General features: G+C 35.3%; 1 protein-coding gene across 3 annotated transcripts in view; it reads left to right on the forward strand.

Annotated features, from left to right (window-relative positions):
• Arhgap5 (Rho GTPase activating protein 5) overlaps positions 1-21,931 on the forward strand; it is a 64,798-nt gene that overhangs the window by 19,196 nt on the left and 23,671 nt on the right. The window lies entirely within an intron of this gene.

Raw genomic sequence — 21,931 nt, forward strand, 5'->3', positions numbered from 1 at the left:
GATATTAATAGATCAAATTGGGGCTGGGGATTTAGATCAGCAGCATAAGCACCTGCCTTGCAAGCAGGTGGTCGTGAGTTCGATCCCGGTACCGATAAAAATGAAAAAGACAAAAAAAAAAAAGATCAAATTGTAAAAGTAAGTTTTCAAAGTTTTTGGCAGTTTTATACTGCTTGAAATCATACAGAAAAGTTGTTGAAATTTAAATTGTAGAATTCTGACCAAATAGCAAGTTTTGGTTTTTTACATCTTCAATAGATTTTAATTTATCTGATACTGTTAGGTATTAGAAACCTAAATACAGTATATGGTTAAAAGTTTTATATAATAACATTTATTTATTTTAAAAATATTTTTGGTACTGAGAGTCGAACTCGGGATCTTGCTTTTGCCAGGCAGGTGCTGCATCACTGAGCTATATCCCCAGCCCTATAACTTTTATTTTTTTCATGATAGTATTTCAGTATTTTCTATAAATATTTGGTACTGTATTTCACATAGACTTTTCAGGATTTTATAGTCTATTTTTAATAGGCTTTCTTGTAATATATTGACCTTTTCATCATTTAAGTCCATTGTTTTATGAATTTTAAATATTGCAGCTGATTGCTGATCCAAGTAAAAACAGGCATATTTTGAGTAACCTTAGTATGGATAGTTTCCCCACATACAGCAGTTGTCCCATTATTGTACAGCTTCCCCATTACAGTTGGATAGTTTACATTTTATTTTCTAACTTTAAGCTGCAGAATTTTCTTATTTTATCATTAACTTATTTTTGACCAAATATGTAATCTCTGATTAAGACATCTTGACACATACACATACTCTTATCTCATGGCACATGCTACTAACAGTAAATATATTTGACATCTCTCATGTTCAACCTTTTTTCACTAGTCCCATCTGCATATTTTGCCACAGACCAAATAATCTTCAATTTTCTATCTTTATTTGCATATACGGTTGAGCATCTCTAATCTGTAATGCTCCAAAATCCACAGTGTTTTGATCCTCAGCATGACAGGTATCAAGCAAATTTGTGTTTAGGCATGGGTCTCATTCTTAAGATAGTCTTATGATATATGTGTAAATACTACAAAATGGAAAATTCCTTGGGTCTCTCTTGGGCTTAGTGTGTAACATCTATTCATGGTAGTTTTCCTTTCATGTATTAATAGAATGTCTGGACTGCAGTGTAGTTTAGTTTGTCTAAAATTTCTTTTCATAGTACTGTAAAAGCTAGAGTTTAGTAATTGAAGTTGTCTTACATTTCAGAAAGCTATTGAAAGATATAGAAATTTGAAGAGGTGAAATGTTAGTCTGTGGTTGGCACAGGGTTAAGAAAGGAAGCATGGTGTGATGTTTATGAGCACAAATTATAGACCAGACTTTTAGGGTTTGAATCCAGGCTCAGTGAAATATATGACTGTACTTTCATATAGAAAAATGGAGATAATCATTATTTTTAGATCTGCTATGAGAAATACTGTCTTGTTTAGAGCATTGCCTAGAACATGTAAATTTGTTAAGTAAAAATTAGGCATATTTTATGATGCGACCAAATAATATTATTTTAAAGGAACTGGTGCTAGAAAGAAATCATAAGAGTTTGGTGTTAGTTTCACAAAAACTTGATGAAAAGTAATCAGTTTCTAGTATTTTTTTGATTTTTAAGAGAAGATATTTTAGGTGGGGAAAATCAGTTGTACATCAGCATAAAACTGACTGAGCAAGGTAAAGTATAATAAGGAAACTTGCAATCATGTAACTGAAACAGTATTACATTTGTAATGGTCTTTCCTTAATCAAAGAGCTAGTTTGAAGCTAAAACTAGCTAAGCAGAGTCTGAGCCATAAGGAAAGTTATGTTGAAATTCAGTTTGCAGTTGGGGAATTTATAAACATCAAATAATCTAGTTAGAGGCAGATGTAGACATTCAAATATAAGATGATAGAGGTTTAGAGACCACATGAGAAATCAACTAAACTAAAAGCTATGTCTTTGAAAACTCTTTAAAAAGTTTTGAGGAAAGAAGACATGAACAAACACAGAGTCAGGTGTGGTGGTGGTATATATCTGCAGTCTCGGCAGCTCAAGAGGCTGGGGCAGGAATATTAAATGTTCAAAGGTATTAGTGAAACCCTGTCTCATAGTGGAAAGGGCTGGAGATATGTAGCTTAGGGTGAGAGCCCTGAGTTCAATCCCTCGTTCACCCCTGCTGCACACATACTACGAAGAGAACATAATTAGAGATAAATCAGATTAAAAGATAGTAGAGAATACTATCAGTAATTTAAGCCCATAAATTAGAGAGTTTAAGCAAAGTAAACTGTTAGAAAAATACATAAGATGTGATAAAAATAAAGTGCAATTGAAAAATATAATGAATGATTACATTTTAAAAAACTTATTACAGGGCCAGGAATTTAGCTCAGTGGCTCAAGCACTTGCCTGGTAAGCATGAGGTTGTGAGTTCGACTCCTGGTATCAGAAAAAACTATTATAGTAAAAGACACAATGCCTATAATCCCCTCAGAATACTCCTCTTTTCTTGGAACACACTTATTTCAACTTAACACTTTCTGAAGAAGTTCTGAAAGTCCTCTTTCATCAATAAGATGAATGAGGACATAACGTAATAAAATGCATTGCTCACAATCTATGATTCATAGTGCTTTAAAACACATCTTCTCTCATCTATAAGTTAAAGCTTGTTTTTCTGTTGGGTGGCACTCAGCAGAAACATTCACTGTACTTTTTTTTTTTTAATTTTATTTAAGGAGAAAAAGAAAAAACAGAAAAAGGGTACGAGTTATACAGAACTTCAGAAAAAATAAACAGTAGGAAATCACTAGTTGATAGATTACATATTGTCATCTTAGAAATAGTTCACGTTACAAAATTAAAGCATATAAAGTGGACAGTGAGACTGCAAACAGTTCTGTTCAGTGATCCAACAAAACTCAGTAATACGGTTATCTATCTTATACACTTAAATATACATGCAGTTATATCCTTTAGAGCACTTTCTTTTCTTCTCTTTTGTATAATGACAATTATACATTTCGGGTTATATTACTCCCACAGTTCTTATTACTTTTTTTGAAGAGAGTAAAATCAAATGTGACAGAACAAAACAGAGTCAGTCAAATCAAAAGGATGGACATAATACATAATGTAAAAACAAAATACAAGGTGATCAACAATGGTTACTATAATGCCTCTTGCTATCTTAAAAAGAATTGCCTATATCATCAGTTATAATAAAATTGAACAAAACAGTAAAGAACAAAACCAATAAAACAAAAACATTGGAGACATTACAGGACTTTAAAAGAAGATAATAGTCAACCAGAATGGGCATCATAATGAATCTTACTGTCTTCATAGTTGTTGCCTATACTTTCAAACTTGGTACTATCAAGCAAAACAGAATAGAGGAAAATCAGTCAAAACAAGATAGTGAGAGTAATACAGAGTTTCAAATCAAGTTAATAGGAAATCAAAGTGGGTTACTATATATCCTGCTATTTTTTGTTTATTTTCCCCTTAATTAAAAAGATAAAAATAAAAAAATAATAAAAAAGGAGATTGAGATAAAAGAGGGCATAAAAACAAAACGGTGCAGGTCAAAACATAACCATTTAAGCAAAATAGTATTTCACCATAAGATATCCCGACATAAAAGTAGTTACCATAGTGTCTCTTTCCTTGAAATCTTTGAGTGTAACTTTGTGTACTGTAGCATCAAACATATCAAGACAATGTAAAACCATTCAAGAGAATGACAGGATTACAGGGTATTTAGAATCAACTAACAGAAAATGAACAATGGTTTCTGTATAATCTCCTTGTCTATAAAAGTTTTTGTTTATATTATCACATATAATAAAATCCAGTAAGATACAACATGTTAAAACCGATGAAGACAGAAGAGCAAAAGCTTGATGGGACTTCAAAACAAGATGATACTAAAGCAGCACTATCTATTATGATGTCTTGTTTTCTCCAAAATAGCTGTTTATACCATCCAACCTTCTCTGCCTCATTTCTGTTGAGCTCTTTTTCTGTCGTTAGTTGTCAGTTTGTCTTCTTCATTTTACTTTCTGCTCCATTCATTGTGGCCTCTCTACCACTATTTCTGGAATCTTGGTATTTTTCTTTTTTAGAATATCCTGCAGTATTCTCTGTAGAGTTGAATTGGTGGTTGCAAATTCCCCTAGTTCCTCTTTATCCTGGAAGCACCTTGTTTTTCCATCAATTTCCAGGGACAGTTGTGTAGGATATATCAATCTTGGCTGGAAGTTATTATCTTTCAAAGCTTGAATTATTTCCCCCCACACTCTTCGCGAGAAGTCTGCTGTAATTCTGATGGGTGTTCCCTTGTAAGTGATCTTTTCTTGTCTCTGATGGCTTTTAATATTCTGTTCTTATATTGGCTTTCTGGAATTTTGATTATTATATGCCTGGGCGTAGCTCTGTTTGGGTTGTAGGTGGCTAGGGTCCTATATGCCTCATAGATCTGAGTATCTTTACCTTTTGCTAAATTAGGGAAATTCTCCTGGATTATTTCTGTGAATAGCTTTTGTAGCTCATTTGTTTGTGTCCCTACTTCTTTTATGTTCTTAATTCTTAAGTTATAGATCCTCTTATCTTCTAGCCTTTGTATTATTGCTGTTTGTTTCCTTGTTATTTTTAGGAAGTTTTTCATTTCATGTTCCCACTTTACATATTTGTCCTCCAGTTCAGCTAATCTATCTTTAGTTTCTTTCAAGCTGTTATTCCAGCTTTCAGTAGAGTTTTTAGTTTCCTGGTAATCTCTTTGAACCTGCTTCACGTGTTCTATGTTTTCTCTATTTTCTCCATCAAACAATTCTCCCCTTTTTTTCTGTTCTTTCATTCCACCATCTGTTTTTTCTTGGGCAGTGCTTAGCATTCCTCTTAACTATTCTACTTATATCTTGCCTTACTTCATTAAATACTTCACTTCTGAACTCGTCTATGAGGCTCCAGAGATATCGCTTTATGTCTATTGGTGCTGTGTCTGATATTGCATGTTTTCTGTCCTCATTCTCCTTTGCATTTACCTTTCCTGGATCAGTATCTCAGGATTGGGGACTGAGGACCTTCTTGTTGCTCCCTCTTCCCATACTTTTTGTTCCTTCCATACAAGCATATACAGGAGGCCCAGTTTCTTTCTTTGTCAGTTACAGTTTGTTTGAATCCGCTGACTAGGTGTTCCCGCCCACTGCAATGTACTAGGGAGAGACAGACCTGGGCAGCCTCTGCTGGGCCTGCCCCTCCAAGTCAACCTACCGAAGGCTTCACTGCTAGGGTGCACTGCCAGGCACTGGGACCTGGTTTGGGCTACCCTACTGGGTCTTAGTCCACGGTGTCGCCCAGGTCAGGCACTTCCCACCAATCCTGTTTGAGAGGGGAATATGTGACTAAAGTCACTGCAGCATCCTGTTCCGGCTAGTCTGCCCAGACCCAGAATGTCCTCTGTTGGAGCCTCCTACTCTATGGAAGGGTCCCCATTCATCTCACTCACCACAGGTTGATGCAGTGTTCCCTGCCAGTCCCGCTCTCAACTCCATTCACTGATTCCCGCTCTCAGAGCTTTGGGGTGTCTCTCTCCCTCCTGTGCGGATTCAGACACAGCAGCGGCGGCAGGAAATAAAAATCGTGGCTTCTAGAGGCGCGGGTTACAGCTTCCGTGATGAGATTTTATCTGTTCTGGTTATAGCACCTGGATTGCATTTCCAGTTGGTTTCTCTCAGCTTAATTCGTTCCTGGGTCGGCAGGTTATATCTCTCCTTGCTTAGGACTCACCCTGCACCATTGCTGGGTTCTATGCTGGCTGTCTCAAAGAGCCTCCGTAGCTGCTGTTATCTATCCGCCATGTCCTCCCAGAAGTCTCTCACTGTACTTTTTTTATCACACCATATTGTTGGTGAGTATAAAATTTTAGAGTTCTAAAGTTTTTTTGTGAGGAGTTATAAATAAAGGATTTTGAACCTATAATGGCTAAAATAATTTGACAGTATATAACAAAAATTGTAGCCAAGTTTGGTCTATATTAGAGATGGCTAAATTTTAAAAAATTTATGTGTTTATTCCATAAGCAGAAGGAAGGAGAAATATTTGTGTATATATGTTTATTCCTTAAGCAGAATGGAGAAACATATGTTTATTCCATAAGCAGAGTAAAGAAAAAAATACAGTAATATGCAGAGAAATAGCACTTGATAAAATTTAATAAATTCGTGAGAAAGTAAATTAGGAACAGATGAGAATTTTCTGGAGATAATGCATAAACAAGTGAAATTTATAATAAATATATATCATTCTAAATGGGAAGATCCATTCTCTTTTTAATCAGGAACAGAACAGACACTGGTTACTAACATTCCTTAATATAGGGAGGTCCTATTCAAGATAATATCAGAAAAATAAAATATTGAGTAGAAGATACAAAATTGTCATTATTGACTTATGATAGGTAACATACAAGCCAAAATGGGTCTACAGGTAAATTGTTAGTATCAATAAAGAAGTACCAAGATATTTTAAGATAAGTAATCAGAAGTCAGTTATTTCTCTAAGTCAACAGCAAATAATTTGCAAAAGTAATTAGGAAAGACACCATTTATAGAAGCCTGTTAAATTGTCAGGTCCTTAGGAATAATTACGATGTGTAGGACAGTATAACACTTTATTTAAAAACATTAAGCATAACCTAAATAAATGATGGAGTTATTGCTTTCCTGTTCATGAGTATGGCATACCATAGAGAGCTCACTATTCTTGACACTTGAGTAAAGGATTTAGAATAATCAGGACACTTCCGAAGAATAACGATAAAATAGAATGGTGTATGCTTATTCTTTTGTAAAATAGAAAAGTTGAATGTTTAAACCATTAGAGTATGTAGAGATGGGCACATTTGAGATAGAAGAAATATAACTCTTGACCTGCTTGATGTGCCAAGTTTATGGCATCACAGTATGGGAGAATAAAATTGTAAACAAAAGGAAAAAGTCAGGAGAGTTTTTTTTTTTTTTTTTAAAATCGGTACCAGGGATTGAACTCATGACCAGCCTGCTTGCAAGGCTGGTGCTTATGCCGCTGAGCTAAATCCCAGCCCATCAGGAGAGTTTTATTAGAAATAGGAAAGAACAACTTCAGGGGCTGGGGATTTAGCTCAGCGGCATAAGCGCCTGCCTTGCAAGCAGGCAGTCGTGAGTTCGATCCCTGGTACCGATAAAAACGAAAAAGACAAAAAAAAAAAAAAAAAAAAAAAAGAAGAAGAAGAACAGCTTCTTGGTTTCCAAGAGGAGTGTTGAGTGGGTTGGCCACCGAGGCCTTTTGTCAGGGGAAATTTGTACAGCACAGTAACAATGTCGGTGAAACCACAATCAACCTATAGTATTATAAGTTTAACTGCTTAGCTAATATTGATCCTATAGGGAAATGAGTAACATTGCAAAGGTACAAGCAAAGATCTAAGGCATTTTGTGGCAGGATGGGTCCATATGCTCTGGTTACCCATTTTAGCGATTAATGTCTGTCTAGACTTATGGGACCAGGTGATGTTAATTACAGTATACTCTCAAGTTATTGTTTATCACTTAGTGAAGCATGTAGGTCTGGCAGTTGAATCTTTGTCTTGAGGCCTGGCCTTCAGATGCACCTCCAGCCACAAATTTGATGTTTCGTTTTTGTGCTGACTTCTTTGACCAGTCCCTCTCTTGACTATTTATTAATTTCTGCCTAATTTAGCTCCCTATAATATTCTTCTCTCTGAAGAGCTACCCATAATTGTGGTTAGGGAAGACTGAATGGTTTCAATATAGTTGCTTTGAGCTAAGAAGGGCCAATGTAAGGGAGACTGAAGTCAGGCTTTTTCCAGAGGGTTAACTCAAGGGGCCTTGGATAGAAATGATTTTGGGGTTTACCAGTTACGAACTCCTTTCGGAAGATTGATATAGTGGATCCTGGTAAAATGAGTCTGACACATTGAGTGTTGGTTCCATCTGTATCATCACCTGGAGTTAGGCAGCCTTTAGACAAGAATAAAATTTTTTGAAGAGATTAAAGCATGTGCACGGAATGAAAGGCCAGTTGGGAAAGAAGCCATCTCCAGACACTGGTCTTACAGGACTGAAATAGTGATTGTAACCACATGGCTCCTAGGTCTCTCTGTTGATGGAAGTTACCTGTAAATCTGATTTTTTTTTTTTTTTTTTTTGTTACAAGTCCCTCCAGATTTAGCTGTAATAAGATGGAGAGAGTTTGGTTTTGAAGGATAACTTTGGCTAAGGAATTTAAAGACTTGCTGAGCTTTTATAGCTTTTACTGAAGTTTTATAGCCTCTTTGAGCTATAATAGTGGCCAGCTATATCTATAGTGTGAGAATCAGTAAGGATTGGTGTAGTGATTGAAGCCCTTTTTTTATATCTAGGCTTTATTATGGTGTTACTTTTTATATATCATTTGGTTAATACTTTTTGTTGGGTGTTTAAAACCAAGTGAAAGTGAGTCCTGAATTAATCAAGATTAGCCTTTCACTATATCAAGTTCAGTTAAGACTCTTTAAGGATTACTTTTGGAACCATGTAGAGAACTCAGTCCATTAATGTTGGCTGCTGGTAAAGGTCATGGTCTTGATTGACCATGTGAATTTCCATGGAACTATGGTTGACATTTCTCTCTCTGGGGACCTTTTCTTTTAGCACATTGTACACTGGTTTATGCCTGTCCTCTGGGGTCCAACAATCTCCCTGCTCAGGAGATTGGGTGACTCACAACAGTTGTACAATCTTGCAGAAAAGATTCTCTTGTGTCCTGGATCCTTGTTGACCTTGGAAGGCCAGGACCAACTATTGACTCTCGTCTTAGCTCAGTTGTCTTTTTTAGCTTTGATCTCTAAGCCTCAGTTGTTGAACATCTAAGAGATAGTCAGTCACACCAGTGTTGTAGTAGGAGCATTAGGTTTAACTATCACACTTTCCCTGGATATCAAGCACCTTGGAAATACATAGTATGAGCAAAAAAACTTATTTTTATGTATCATGATTGTCTTAGAAGTTGAATCTCTGCAGATTGTTAACAGATAACATTTACAAAGTTTTGCAGAGAGAATTTGTGATCAAGGGTAACATATAGCATTTTAGATGATACCCATAGTGACATTGTCATATTAGAATCATTAGGTTTTGTTATTAGTTTTGAAATGCATTTAAATTTCATTTTAGTATGGAATAAATTTTTGGTCATTTATCTTTAATTACAAGATATTAAGTGATATAAGGAAACTTTTACCTAAATTTGCCATCTTTTAATAGAACATACTTGTCTATAGATGTACTTTATAGGTTATTAATATCTAATCTTTAATTTCTGGAGTGATATCATTTGGATTGCCCAGTGTTCAACTACTTCTAAGTGTTACAAAACATACATTCCATATACAAAAATCACGTAAGCATAATCTTGAAGTATTGGTATCACCTGGTTGACTGTTTATGTCGGATTGACATGCACTTTTTATTAAAAATAGTTGGAACATAAGTGTGAGAAAGCCAGATGCTTGAGCTTAAAAAGCTTACCACTGTAAACAACTTTGCTGGAAGTCACCAGTGTGAATGTTTTTGCATCTTTAAAGGTCTGCACATTTGGGAAACATGAACATATTATTTAATATTATCATGAAGTTAGTAGTAGTTAGTATCACAGGTATACAGAAATCTTTACATATATTTAGCTTTTACTTTTAAGCAAATTTTAGACTACTTGAACAGGTTTTATGTAAGGTGTGACTGTATTGACAAAAATTAAGGACATCTTGGCTCATTGCTGTCTTCATGTGGGGTGCCAGCTGCCTATGCCCGAGTTGCTCCTGATTGCCCCTCATTCATTTCCCCTGCTGTGATTCACTCCTTCCACCTGCACATGCTGTCTACTGATTGTCCCACTTTCATACTCTGTTGAGCTTGATGTCCCCGTCTATAACTTGTATCTGCATCCCTGCCTGTGTCCTTACTGTTAAAGTGCCTTTTCCTGCTCACTCAGGCCAGTTCATTCCTAAGCACCATCATAACTCCCTCTTCCTCCATGTATTTGATTCCTTGTTAGATCAACATTTTCAGCCAAATCTTGTGTAGAACAAGACCCTTGGAGGATAACAGTCCTGCTGTCCAGATCACAAAAGAATTAAGGACATCTTTACAGCTTTTTATAGGAAACAGTTTTAGTAACTGACTAGACTTACTACCCAATAACAAGAAAATGTTTGTTTAAAGTCAAGTTTAAATATTAAGACCAACTTAAAGATGTCAAATTTCAATCATTTTATGTGTTAAAGTCTAAACATATGCAAAAGAGAGTGCTTAAGTTACTTTGTATGTATTAAATTTATGTAGTCTTAATTATTTAAACTTCAAAGCTTAGGCCAACTTACCTAGAATTTTGAGGATAATATATACCTAAAAGTTAACACACAGAGACATACATAGTAACCTAAATCATATGTAGTCATTGTTATCAAACTTAAAAGGCTTTTATTTATAAATTCTATATAAGCCTTGAGCATATTAGTCCTCATCTGGTAATGTTCTCGTGATGTCCCTTGATACCCAGAAAACCTGAGTAGATAGTGTCCCATGGAAATCTCAAAAAAGAGCAGTCTATGAAAAAAAAAAATTGTTGGACTCAAAATATTTTTCTTAAAATAGCTGCAGGTGTTTTAAATGTTTATTAGCACATATTGAAACAGGAACAAACACATCAAACAATTTATGTTAGAGATGTATTTGCCAAATTAAAGTATAATAACTTACAGTTTTTAGGTTTGTAACTATAAATAGTCACAACTTTTTTATAAGTCATCAATTAACAGAGATCTCTTGTAAGAAGAATCCAAAGGGAGGAAAATCCCTTTATACCCGTGAAAGCAAAGATGTTTTAAAATAGGGATCTAGACTTACAGTTGTTTTGATAGTCATGGTGGTTTGATAGTCACAGCTGAGAACCAAAACTGCTATTTCAGTAGCTACTTGCAACTAACTGTTCCTTTCAACTTTTATTTTCAGGGTAGTGCTTGGCCCTGGTTTGGGTGTAGAAAGAAAATAGGTGACACTTTGGAGCTAACTGTGTAGTATTCCAAAAGGTAGGAGAGGAAGGCCTTCTGGGGCTCAAATCTGCCCTGTTGGATATCTTTTTATGACAATTTTTTCCAGTTTTGAAAAGAAAAAAGGGAACGAAGGCATCTCAGTCTGTCCCTGTTGTTATATGCCCCTAAAATTTCCCCATTTAGTGGTAGCAGCAGCAAACTGGAAGTGTGAAAAAGTGGACAGAACTGGATTTATCTACTCTTACTGTGTACCTAGGCCACTTTCTTGATGATCTTGTAATCCTTAGATCATACTTAGTTATAGGCATTTTTTAGCCCACAGTTAACAAATCTCTAAAATGATTGCAAGATATTTTGGGGAGAAATTTTGACCATCCATTCATACCTATTTCTGTTTATTATTGTAAGAATAAACAGTTTATTATTTTAAGAATTCGTTGGAATATTTTTTGTTCTCTTGATGAATTCATCTGTGCTATAAAAACCAGTCAGTCCATGTTATGGAGTAGCATTTTTGAGGGAAAGGTTAAGTGAAAAGAATGGAGATACTCACTAATTCCAGTTCTGTCAAAGGACAGAAAATGCTAATAAACATGGACTAGAACATTTATATTTATTCTTTGGGAGTTTGAGGATTAAATCTAGACCAGTTTTTAACAGTAGTTTTTCACTCTGAAAGGTTGTGAGTAAGGAGAAACTCACCTTTCTGGAAACCTGTTCAACTGAGAGTCCTGGAATCTGGCAGTCATGGGGATGAGAATTAACTGCCTTGGACAAAATGCTGTTCAGGGCAAAGGCAGAATAAAAAAGTGACCCTATGCAAGGTACAAGAATCAAATCCTCACTATCTCACAATACCAAAAACTGTTCCCAGGGTGGGTCTGTAGTCTTTAGCAAAATGTGCATCCAAAGACAAAAGCTACAGTGGACCGTTATTATTAAAGAACCTGAACCAACTGCTTTTTAACTTTCTGAGAGAGAGACAAAGAAAAAGGACAAATGAAAGTTGCTTCTTTTAAACTACATTATTTTGGGATCATAAATATTTACCCTTTAGGAAATAGCTCTCTGGTGTCACCCAGAGATAGTTTCTTCCAACTGTGTCTCAGAATGAGGGTCTCCTGCTGATCATGTGAGGAATCCTTCCCCAAGCACTGAGCCGGCCAAAGTCCTCATGTGAGCCTTCCTGGATGAGCAAGAATTCCAATTTCCTTTTAACCTAAGTATGGGGTTATGTAATCTATAAAAAAAAAATTCCTATCAGTGCCCTTACAGATGGGCACTCATATTCAGCAGGTTCAGGAGCTTCCAGTTGGAAGATATTCAGGATTGCAAAGAGAAGTACATTACCATTTCCTGACAATGCTTATAACAATCATCCCTGGCAGAGGTGAATTACATGTGCCATATCTTCTGGCTGACTTCTCAAACATAACCATAAAGGCAGTCAGCCAGAGCCATTCCAAAAGCCTGGCTGTAATAGAGGGACCAAACCATCTTATAACCTCCAGACAAGTCAAGTAAGGAATACGGAAGTGCTGTTTGCAAAATAAAAATTTGTTCCTACAGATACCTCCATCACAAATCTTGTATGCTTCCAACTTTTTAACACTACAAGCAACGAACACAAAGGATGAAGCAAACAATAGATGGCAATTTTTGATTACCTGAACAAATCACAATCCAGAGTCCAATCAAGATACTTAAGGATGCCATGAAACAAAAGCAGACTCAAGTATCCTTCCAGTTTCTTGTTGGGGCCTCCAAAATGATGTAGGATGACTGGAACTCTCAACCTGTTAGATATCAAATGTCCCAGGTGTGTAGTATCAGAACATTGATGAAAATCTTCAAATTAAAGAGGAAAGTAGAGTTTTACTAGAAATGAGGAGAGAAGAAAAGTTCCTGGATTTCTTGGAGGAGAAATGGGGTAACCACAGAGGCCCTTTGTCAGGGGTAATTTATACAGCAAAATTACAGCATGGGTGTGTGGATCAGATACAACTACTTAGCTAATAATTGATCCAATAGGAAAACAAGTGCAAGGATACAAGGAAAGAACAAAGCCGTTTGGGGAGAGGGGTGGGTGCAGGTACTCTGGTCACCCACCTGAGGGACTGATGCTTATCTGGACTAATTGAAGCAGTGGTGCTGTTTACAATATAAGTAGTAATAGATGAAATCCCCTACAGATTAAATATAGAAGATTGGCCTAACAGAGCTTTGCACAGTTACCAATGCTGAATGACCAAGTAATAGATGATCCTTAATTGTGGGAAACAACTCTAGTAACTCCCCTTGAATGCAAAACAAGTACTGTGACTTACTTTTTACTCATTGTTGAGACAAAATTACCCGAAGCCCAAGTTGGGAAAGAAAAGATTTATTTTTTACAGTTTTTGGAGGTTTCAGTCCACATTTAGTTGGCTCCAAGGCAGGCGGGCATGGCTGGGCCGCAGTTCATGCAAACAGCAAGCCGGAACCAGCAAAGAGCAAGACACACTTTCCTGCCCTTACATCACATCCTGGCTCCACCCCTATGTGAGTGGAGCACTGACACCATCAATCCAAGCACTAGACAATAAGCCATCACAAATGCACAATGCAAACTCATGAGACATAAACCATGACATTGACTTTGATTATTTGGAGACTCATTTTTTTATACTGATACATAAAAAGCTGGCTAGGGTATTTTTTTTTTCTTTAATTGGCCCTAACCATTGTAAATAAGCCTACCCAAGGTGCTAATATGTAATCTCTAAAGCCAAAGACAGTCCTGTTTTCTGGAATAGTGTTCTCCTTACAGGATATGTACAGGATATGAGCAGGTAAGATGTTAGAGCCAATAGCTCTGGGGATGCCAACTGGGTACAAGCCTCAAGATAAAGAGGCTCTGACTCCTGGGGCACAAGAAGTGACAGCCTCCCAAAACAATTCCATTGCTGCCTTAATTAGATTCTGTAAATTGATCCTTCTACATACCTTTATTTCTGCAATTTACAGAGATGCCCTTCTACCTGCCTAGCCAGCTCAAGATACTTAAGTCCCCTCCCCGCCATCCTCACCGTCACTCATCCCTGATCCACCTCCCTTCTTCAAAAGATAATAAATTCTGGTAGAGGCCTAGGATCAAAGCCTTTGTCTCCATGTCCTTATAAGGTGGACTTAGGACTCCTTGGCTGCTCTTAACTTGGAATATATCTTGATGTCTTTACTCTTGCTGTGGGTTGCATTGGTGGTGGTAGATTAACTTGCTGGGATTCTAGTAACATCTCACTGGGATTATAAGTACAACTTTTTGGAGTGTGAGGAAAACTAGAAACAGGATTACAATACTTGGATGACTAAACTTGATATTTGGGATTATCATACTTAATAAGCAGATAGTAAGAATAAACAAACCATAGGAGTTAGGGATGTGATTCAGTGGTAGAGAACTTTCTTATGTATGAGTGTGTGGGTTTGATCCCTACCTCTGTCCCTAAAGTAAGTGAATCATTGATCTTTTCTTAGCAGATGCCCTCATTTGTGGCATCTAAAAATGGCTGCTTAGAAATATCTGAGCTGAGTTGCCATTGTTGACACAGAAGTGTTTATGCTTGGCTGTTAGGTATCTTTGGCTGTTGGTTGCTTTGTGCTCCAAAATGAGTTTAGTATTAGTGGTGGGACCAAACCTCTAAAACATGTAATTGCAACCAGTAGTAAGAACTTTCTTTTTTAAATAATGACTCATTTTGCACACAATATGTTCACATAACTAAAATGAAATGTTACAAAATTATACCAAGCTTTTCTGTACACTGTATTTGAATCACTGGTCTATTACAGTGGGGGGAAAAGTTTGTTTTGACCTTCTGAATTGATTTTATAACCTAATCGTGTTTGAAAAGCAGTGCTTAATGAGAATGAAAGTAAATGAGAAACTTCATTCTAATAAAACAACCAATTTTTAGTGCATGTGTTCAGTGAAAAGGAGAAATACAGCTATTTAAGCTGGTTTTTGTCCTTTAGTGTCCACTTACAGTGTTTTCATTTTGATTCAGCTAAAGAGTAAATAGTACAATACTTGGTAAATTTTATGTTGTGTTGGTGTAAGCTAGTATTCTGGTGATTTTGTGTTTGTAAAATTGTTTTTTTGTATTTTCATCCTCTTAGCAATTACCAAATCTATTTTATCCTCAGGTATTCTTTCCAGTCTATGTTCTTTTCTCTTTATAAATTCATTATTTTGCATCACAAGGTTTCTGCTGTTTTAGTCAGAGTATGGACGGTTTGTTGAGTTGCAAAGTGTTAATTTAATAATAGAAAATAGTGACTTGTCACGTGATTAATGTGAGTAGATCCTTTAGAATATAATAAATCTTATACTTAGAATTATTGGACTTGATATCTGGATCTCAATAGTTTCAACACATTTACGACTGGGACATAATTTGTATGTCTCACCACTGGATGGCTTGAAACACTGGTCATACATGCATGACTGTCCCATGGTGGGGGGCTTTTTATTAATATTGATAATAAAAAAAGACAGATAAAAGTGATTAGATCCATTTATTACAGCAGTGGTACAAGCCACCCAATGAGACATTCATGCATGTACCACTGGTGGTTCAAACCAGCAGGACTATATTAAGTGCTTCTAAAAAACAAATGTTCTTAATTAAATGATGAGGATCACCATTTTCATTTAATTTATAAATTATCCCTTTCAAACCCAAAGGTAAAGAAACTTGTACAAATATGTGTTAAACAGTGTCAAAGTGCATGTTATAAGGGTAAGCATGCTTTACATTTTTAATGTATATCATTTATAACCTCTTGACAAATACTGGACAGACTGTCAGTGTTCATATCTGAGAAAAATCAGATTCTTGCTTTTTAGTTAGGGCTAACTAAAAAACAAGACCACAAATACTGGCACATCTGAGTGGTAGACTTTATAAGCAAGCAAGGATTCTTTAACAGTCTTTCCTGAATTGTTTGAAAGATTCAATCTTTTAAAAACCTATTTTCTGGTAGTATCTTGCTCAGATTTATGGAGAGTTGATAAAGGATATCAATTAAATCCACTATATTATCTTTCAGACACACTCTTGGAGGAGAATTGACAGTTACGGTTATGTAGAAGTCTGTTTAGAAGAATGAGAAAGCTTTTTACTACACTTCAACAAGCATCTTTTCTAATCTTTTGTTCTTGAGTTGTGTACTTTATCTTCTCCCAACCAATATACTCTGGCAAGGGGAATAGAATTATACTACTGAGTTTTGGATGAGCCTTAATCCCAGGAACTCTGGGTGGAGTTGACTTGCCTCTAAATTTTGGATAATTTCTAAATGATGAGAAACCATGATGTGTACCTCGAGCAAATTTAGATCCTACTTATAGTTCGTCTCCCTGACCTAGCACTATATGTTGTTGTTATGTAAAACTGTGATCAGTTGAAGTCATTGATAATAAATGAACTAACAATTCAAGAATCTGTTTAATAATTATGATTTATTTTGAGTCAGAGACATTGTTACTTAATAAGCATTTGATTGAATGTCTGCTGTGCCTGATCAGTGTTAGATGTTTATACCGGGATACTTTATAGTCATTGGCTCTGTTCTAAAGGAATTCAATGTAGTAAAACAGATTTATTTGAAATTTTAAGTGTATTTTTATAATTTAACAAACAAGATTTATTTAGCAAAACTGAAAGACATTTACTGACACTTTCTTCAATAGCCATTTCTGTTGCTTTTTTACTAATTGGTGAAGTTGGTCTGCTTGTGATCATTAACTAGATTGCAGTGTTGATCATAAAGTTAAATGGGAGAGGGGATCCTGGGGATTGAACCCAGGGACTTTTTACTGAGCTACAGTTTCCTTATCCATTCGTCTGTTGATTGACACATAGATGACTTCCAACATACAGCTGTTAAGAATTGTGCTGCTATGAACATCTGTATATCTACATCACTGTAATATGACGTCTTTTATTGTTTTGGGACAATTCCTAGAAGGGAAATAGCTGGATGAAATGGAATTTCTAGTTTCCGTTTTTTGAAGGCTCTCCATGATTTCCCAAGTGGTGTTGCTTGTTTACATTCCCAGCAACAGTGTAGAAGGGCTTTTGTTGCCCCACAAGCTCATCAGCATTTGTTATTATTTTATTTCTTGATGGTGGTCATTCTTTGTGGGATAAGTTAGAATCTCAGTGTTTTTTTATTTTGCATTTCTCTAGTGGCCAGCAGTGTTGAGCATTTCTGTATATATTTATTGGCCATTTGTACTTCTGTGAGTGTCTTACTATTTTTGAGCAGTTTTAAAAATTTTAAAAAGTTTTATGTATTCTAGATATGAATCTTCTGAGGAACAGCTAGCAAAAATTTGTTCCCCTTATGAAAGTATGTCTCTTCATTATGTCATTTTTTTCTGTGTACAGAAGTTTTTCTATTTTGATATGATCCCATTTGTTGATTTTTGGTACTATTTTCTGTGCACCAGGGTTGTGTTCACTGTTCAGAGAGCCCTTGCCTGTGCCTGTGACTCAGAGTTTTGCCTATTTTGTCGTCCAGAAGATTGTTTTCTCTTTTAGCATTTAGTTTTCGTTCAATTCTGGTTTTAGCTTAGTACATAGTAAAAAATACAGGTCTAAATTCAGTCTTCTGCATGTGGATAGCCAGTTTTAAAGAAGCTGTCTTTTCTGCAATGTATATTGCTGTCTTTTCTGCGATGTATGTTTTTTGGTCTTGTCAAAGTTTAAACAGTTCAATGTGCTTGGTATTGTTTCTGCTTTGTACTGTACCATTTTGGTTTTGGGTTTTTTTTTTTTTTTTTTTGATGCTGGGGATTGAACATGACCTCATGCTTGCCAGGCAGTCACTAATTGCCACTGAGCTAAATCCCCAGCCCATACCATACTGTTTTATCACTGTAGTTTTATAGTACAACTTCGGATCCAGAATCATGATGCCTTCCACTTGGCTCTTTTTACCAAGGTTGGTTTTACTAGTCTGGTTGTCTTTTTATCTTGTATTAATTTTAGGATTGTTTTCTCCAGTTCTGTGAAGAATACTGTTGGAATTTTGATTGAGATTACGTTAAATCTGTATATCAGTTTTGGAAATACGACCATTTTGACTATAATTTATTCTGCCTATCCAGGAACAGAGAATGTCTTTCCATTTTCTGATGTCCTTTTTGATTTCCTTTTTTCAGAGTACTATAGTTCCCATTGTAGAGGTCTTTTTACTTCATGAGTTAAGTTAGTTACTAAATTATTTAATTGAGGGGCGGGGGCTTTGTGCATATTTTTTCCTCATTTCTTTTTCATTGGGTTCACTATTAGTATACAGGAATGCTGTTGAGTTTTGTGATTTTTTTTTTGTTTGTTTCGTTTGTTATGATTGGAGTATTTTCTGTGATTTATGTGTCCTGCTCTATCACTGATTTTAGTTATACATTTTAAGTACAGTCTGAAGGATTTTTTTTTTTTTAGTTCTTCTTTGTAGAGACCTCAAAAGATGTGTTGTCATCTGCAAATAATGAGAATTTGACTTTTTCCTTTCCCGTATGAATCCTTGTTTCTTGACTAAGTACTCTTGCCTAGTTATTTCTGTTTTTGCCTAATTGATCTTACTAGTATTTCAAGTACTGTGATGAATAGAAGTGGTGATAGTGGATATCATTGTCTTGTTCCTCATTTTAGAATGAAAGCTTTCAGTTTTTCCCCATGTAATATGGTATTGGCAGTAATTTGATTGTAAGTGACTTTTATCATATTGAGATAAGATCTTTCTACATTTTTTTCTTCCTTGTTTTTATCATGAAAGAATATTAGGTTTTTTCAAAGGCTTTTTCTACATCTACTGAGATGATGATGTGATTTTTGTATTTCTGTTTATTTATATTATAATGTTTGCTATTTTTGAGATATCTGTTGACAATGATAAATTTAGATTGGAGTAGATATTTTTAATGTATATGTCTGATTTTTTTTTTAAATGAGGCTTGTTACTTATTCGTGGAGCAGTTTGTCAAGAATACATTTTGTTAATGTGTCAAGAACTACTATAACAGAATATTGTGTTCTTATTACATAGATGAATAATTATTATTTTAAGATATAAGGTAAATTTATAGAATGGCAATATCTATGTTTAATAAAATTGTAATTACAAATCATTCAATTCAAGTCTAGAAATTGTTTTACAGTAGATAACAATTTTATGATTTCTGACTTTTAACTGCAAGGTATGGATTGTCACACCTATAGTTCATAGGAGCCATTTTTGCCAAAGACTGCAATTAAGGACAGCAATGACGAGGGTAAGAAAAATTGAGCTGAAACCCAATGTTGGCAGCCAAGTCAGTGTTAATGTGGCTTCAATTACCAATAAAGTTGCCCAGAAAATTCTTAACAAAATGGCAAAAAAGGTAAAAGCAGTCCATTCACATGAGAATTCATCTTACTTCCAGAGAAATAAGTGCATATAAACTATTACATTAATACATAATGAGTTTTAAGGCTATTTATTAGTTCACAGTAGAAGGTTCCACTTGGCATAGTCATACATGCATATGATGTACTTTGAAAATTTCTACTCCTCATTCTTCCTTTGTTATTCCTTTCTTCTCTAATGGTCTGCCATCTACTTTCATGTGTTCTTTCTGTCTCTCTCTGCCTCCTTCCTGTACTCTCCCTCTTGATTCCAAACATAAGAGATGATTTGTAGTATTTGTCTTTTTGAGTCTGGCTTATTTTTCTTAACATTATGATCTTCTGTTCATTCTTCTTTCTGTAAATTATGTGATGCTATTTATCATGGCTGATTAATATTCCACCAAGTATATTTATTTATTCATCAGTTGATGAGCAACTAGGCTTATTCCATAGCTTAGCTGTTATAAATTGTGCTGCAGTAAATCTGGCTACTCAGGTATCTTAGTGCTATGCTGACTTTAATTCTCTTTGAATATACCAAGAAGTAGTATAGCAGGATCAAATGGTAGCCTCTTATTTTTTGTTTATAAGGAATTTCCATGATTTTCATAATGGCTGACGTAATTTATACATTTCCACCAATAATGGAAAAGAGCTCCCTTCCATATCCATATCAGTAATTACTGGTTTTTGTATTCTTGATATTGGGCTTTCAGACTGGGGTGGTGGGATAAAATCTCAGTATAGTTTTGATTTGCATTTTCCTAATTGGCTAAAGATGTTGAACATTTTTCCTGTACTTCCATTTGCATTTCTTTTGAGAAGTATTTGTTCAGTTCATTTGCCCATTTATTGATTGCTTATTCAATTTTTGGTGTAAAGTTTTTGAGTTCCTGATATCTAGGATATGATTAGAAACTCTGGTGAATGTTTAAATTTTAAAAATTTATTATAGTAAATGATACATTGCTATTAAATCCTTTTAGAATACTCCCTTCATTTCAACCTGCTTATATAGCTCTTGCCACTTTCTTGGAAATCTTTTGTAAGTGTCCTTATGAGATGTGATTTTAAAAAAATACGAGATATGAGGTCATGAGTTCTATTCATGGTACCAGAAATACAGTAAACTCCCTGCCAGGAGTTACTGTAGGCAACTTCATTAAAAAAAAAACAAAATTCCCTCCTCCATCTTATTCACCAGACCTTGGACTCTGTGATTTTTGACTGTCCTTCACAGTCAAAATGACAATGAAAAGTAAATGTTTTGAATTGATACAGGACATTGAGGTAGCCACAGCAGCACAAGTGAAATTACAGTCCAGAAATACTTAAGACAGTATCAAGTAACATGATGAGTATTTGAAGCAAAAGTATTTTGTAGAGGCTTAATGTCAGTGGGCTTTTACTGTAATAAGCTTTCAAAAAATTGAATTGATCACTGGTTTTTGATTATACTGCATAGTTCTTTGAAGAATGTCTTTGATAGTATTTTGATGGGACTGCATTGACTCTGTAGGTTGCTTTCAGAAATGGGACAACTTTAATGATATTCTGTTGTTTCATGAACATGGAAGTCTTTCCATCTCTAGTACCTTCAAATTTTTTGGTGTTCCATAATTTTCACTGTAGATCTCTCTTACCTCTTTGGTTGCTTAGCTTGATTCCTAGGTTTGTTTCATTTTATTTTTTAAATCTTATTTCACACGTTCATGATAAGGGATATTCACAACATAACCCAGGAGAACAAGAATGGAGAGTATAAATGAGGCAGTTGGGCCTGGTCTCCTCAAAGTGCAGTGAGGAAAATGACTGGTGAAAAGTCAAGAACTGAGAAGTAGCCACTACAAAGCAATCATTGATTGCCTTACTAAGAGCAGATTAGAAGAATGATGGAGTTGATAGAGACTAATTTGAGGGCATATAGGAGGAGTAAATTGAAGGAAAGAAATTGGAGATTGTAGTAAAGATGACTTCTACACAATGTGCCTACCAGAAGGAAAACACATTTTGGAGCAGCAACTAGTAAGGAGAGAAAGTTGACATTTCTTTCTTAAAGAGCAGCAAACTCAAGTATATTTGGTGTGTATAACAGGAACATTCATTTTTTTTCCATTTTATTAGGGCTTTCATTATCCTGCTTAGTTTTCCACTTGCTGCTTTTAAGGAGATTGTAATTTGTATAATGGATTTTTTCCAGTTTCTTTGCATTCCATCCACTGTGTCTCATTTCAAGAATCATATCTAGGAGTATAGACTTCAGATCCTGGATTGATTCTTTGAAAGCCTAATCAACTACTCTTTTGCTGATTTTGTTCAGTTTGTTGGTTACCAGTAAAGCAGTTGAGATTTTTTTTTT

This window comes from Cavia porcellus, unplaced genomic scaffold (assembly GCF_034190915.1).
Source record: "Cavia porcellus strain 051 isolate PalLab524CR breed Dunkin Hartley unplaced genomic scaffold, mCavPor4.1 scaffold_1, whole genome shotgun sequence".
Lineage (NCBI taxonomy): Eukaryota > Metazoa > Chordata > Mammalia > Rodentia > Caviidae > Cavia > Cavia porcellus.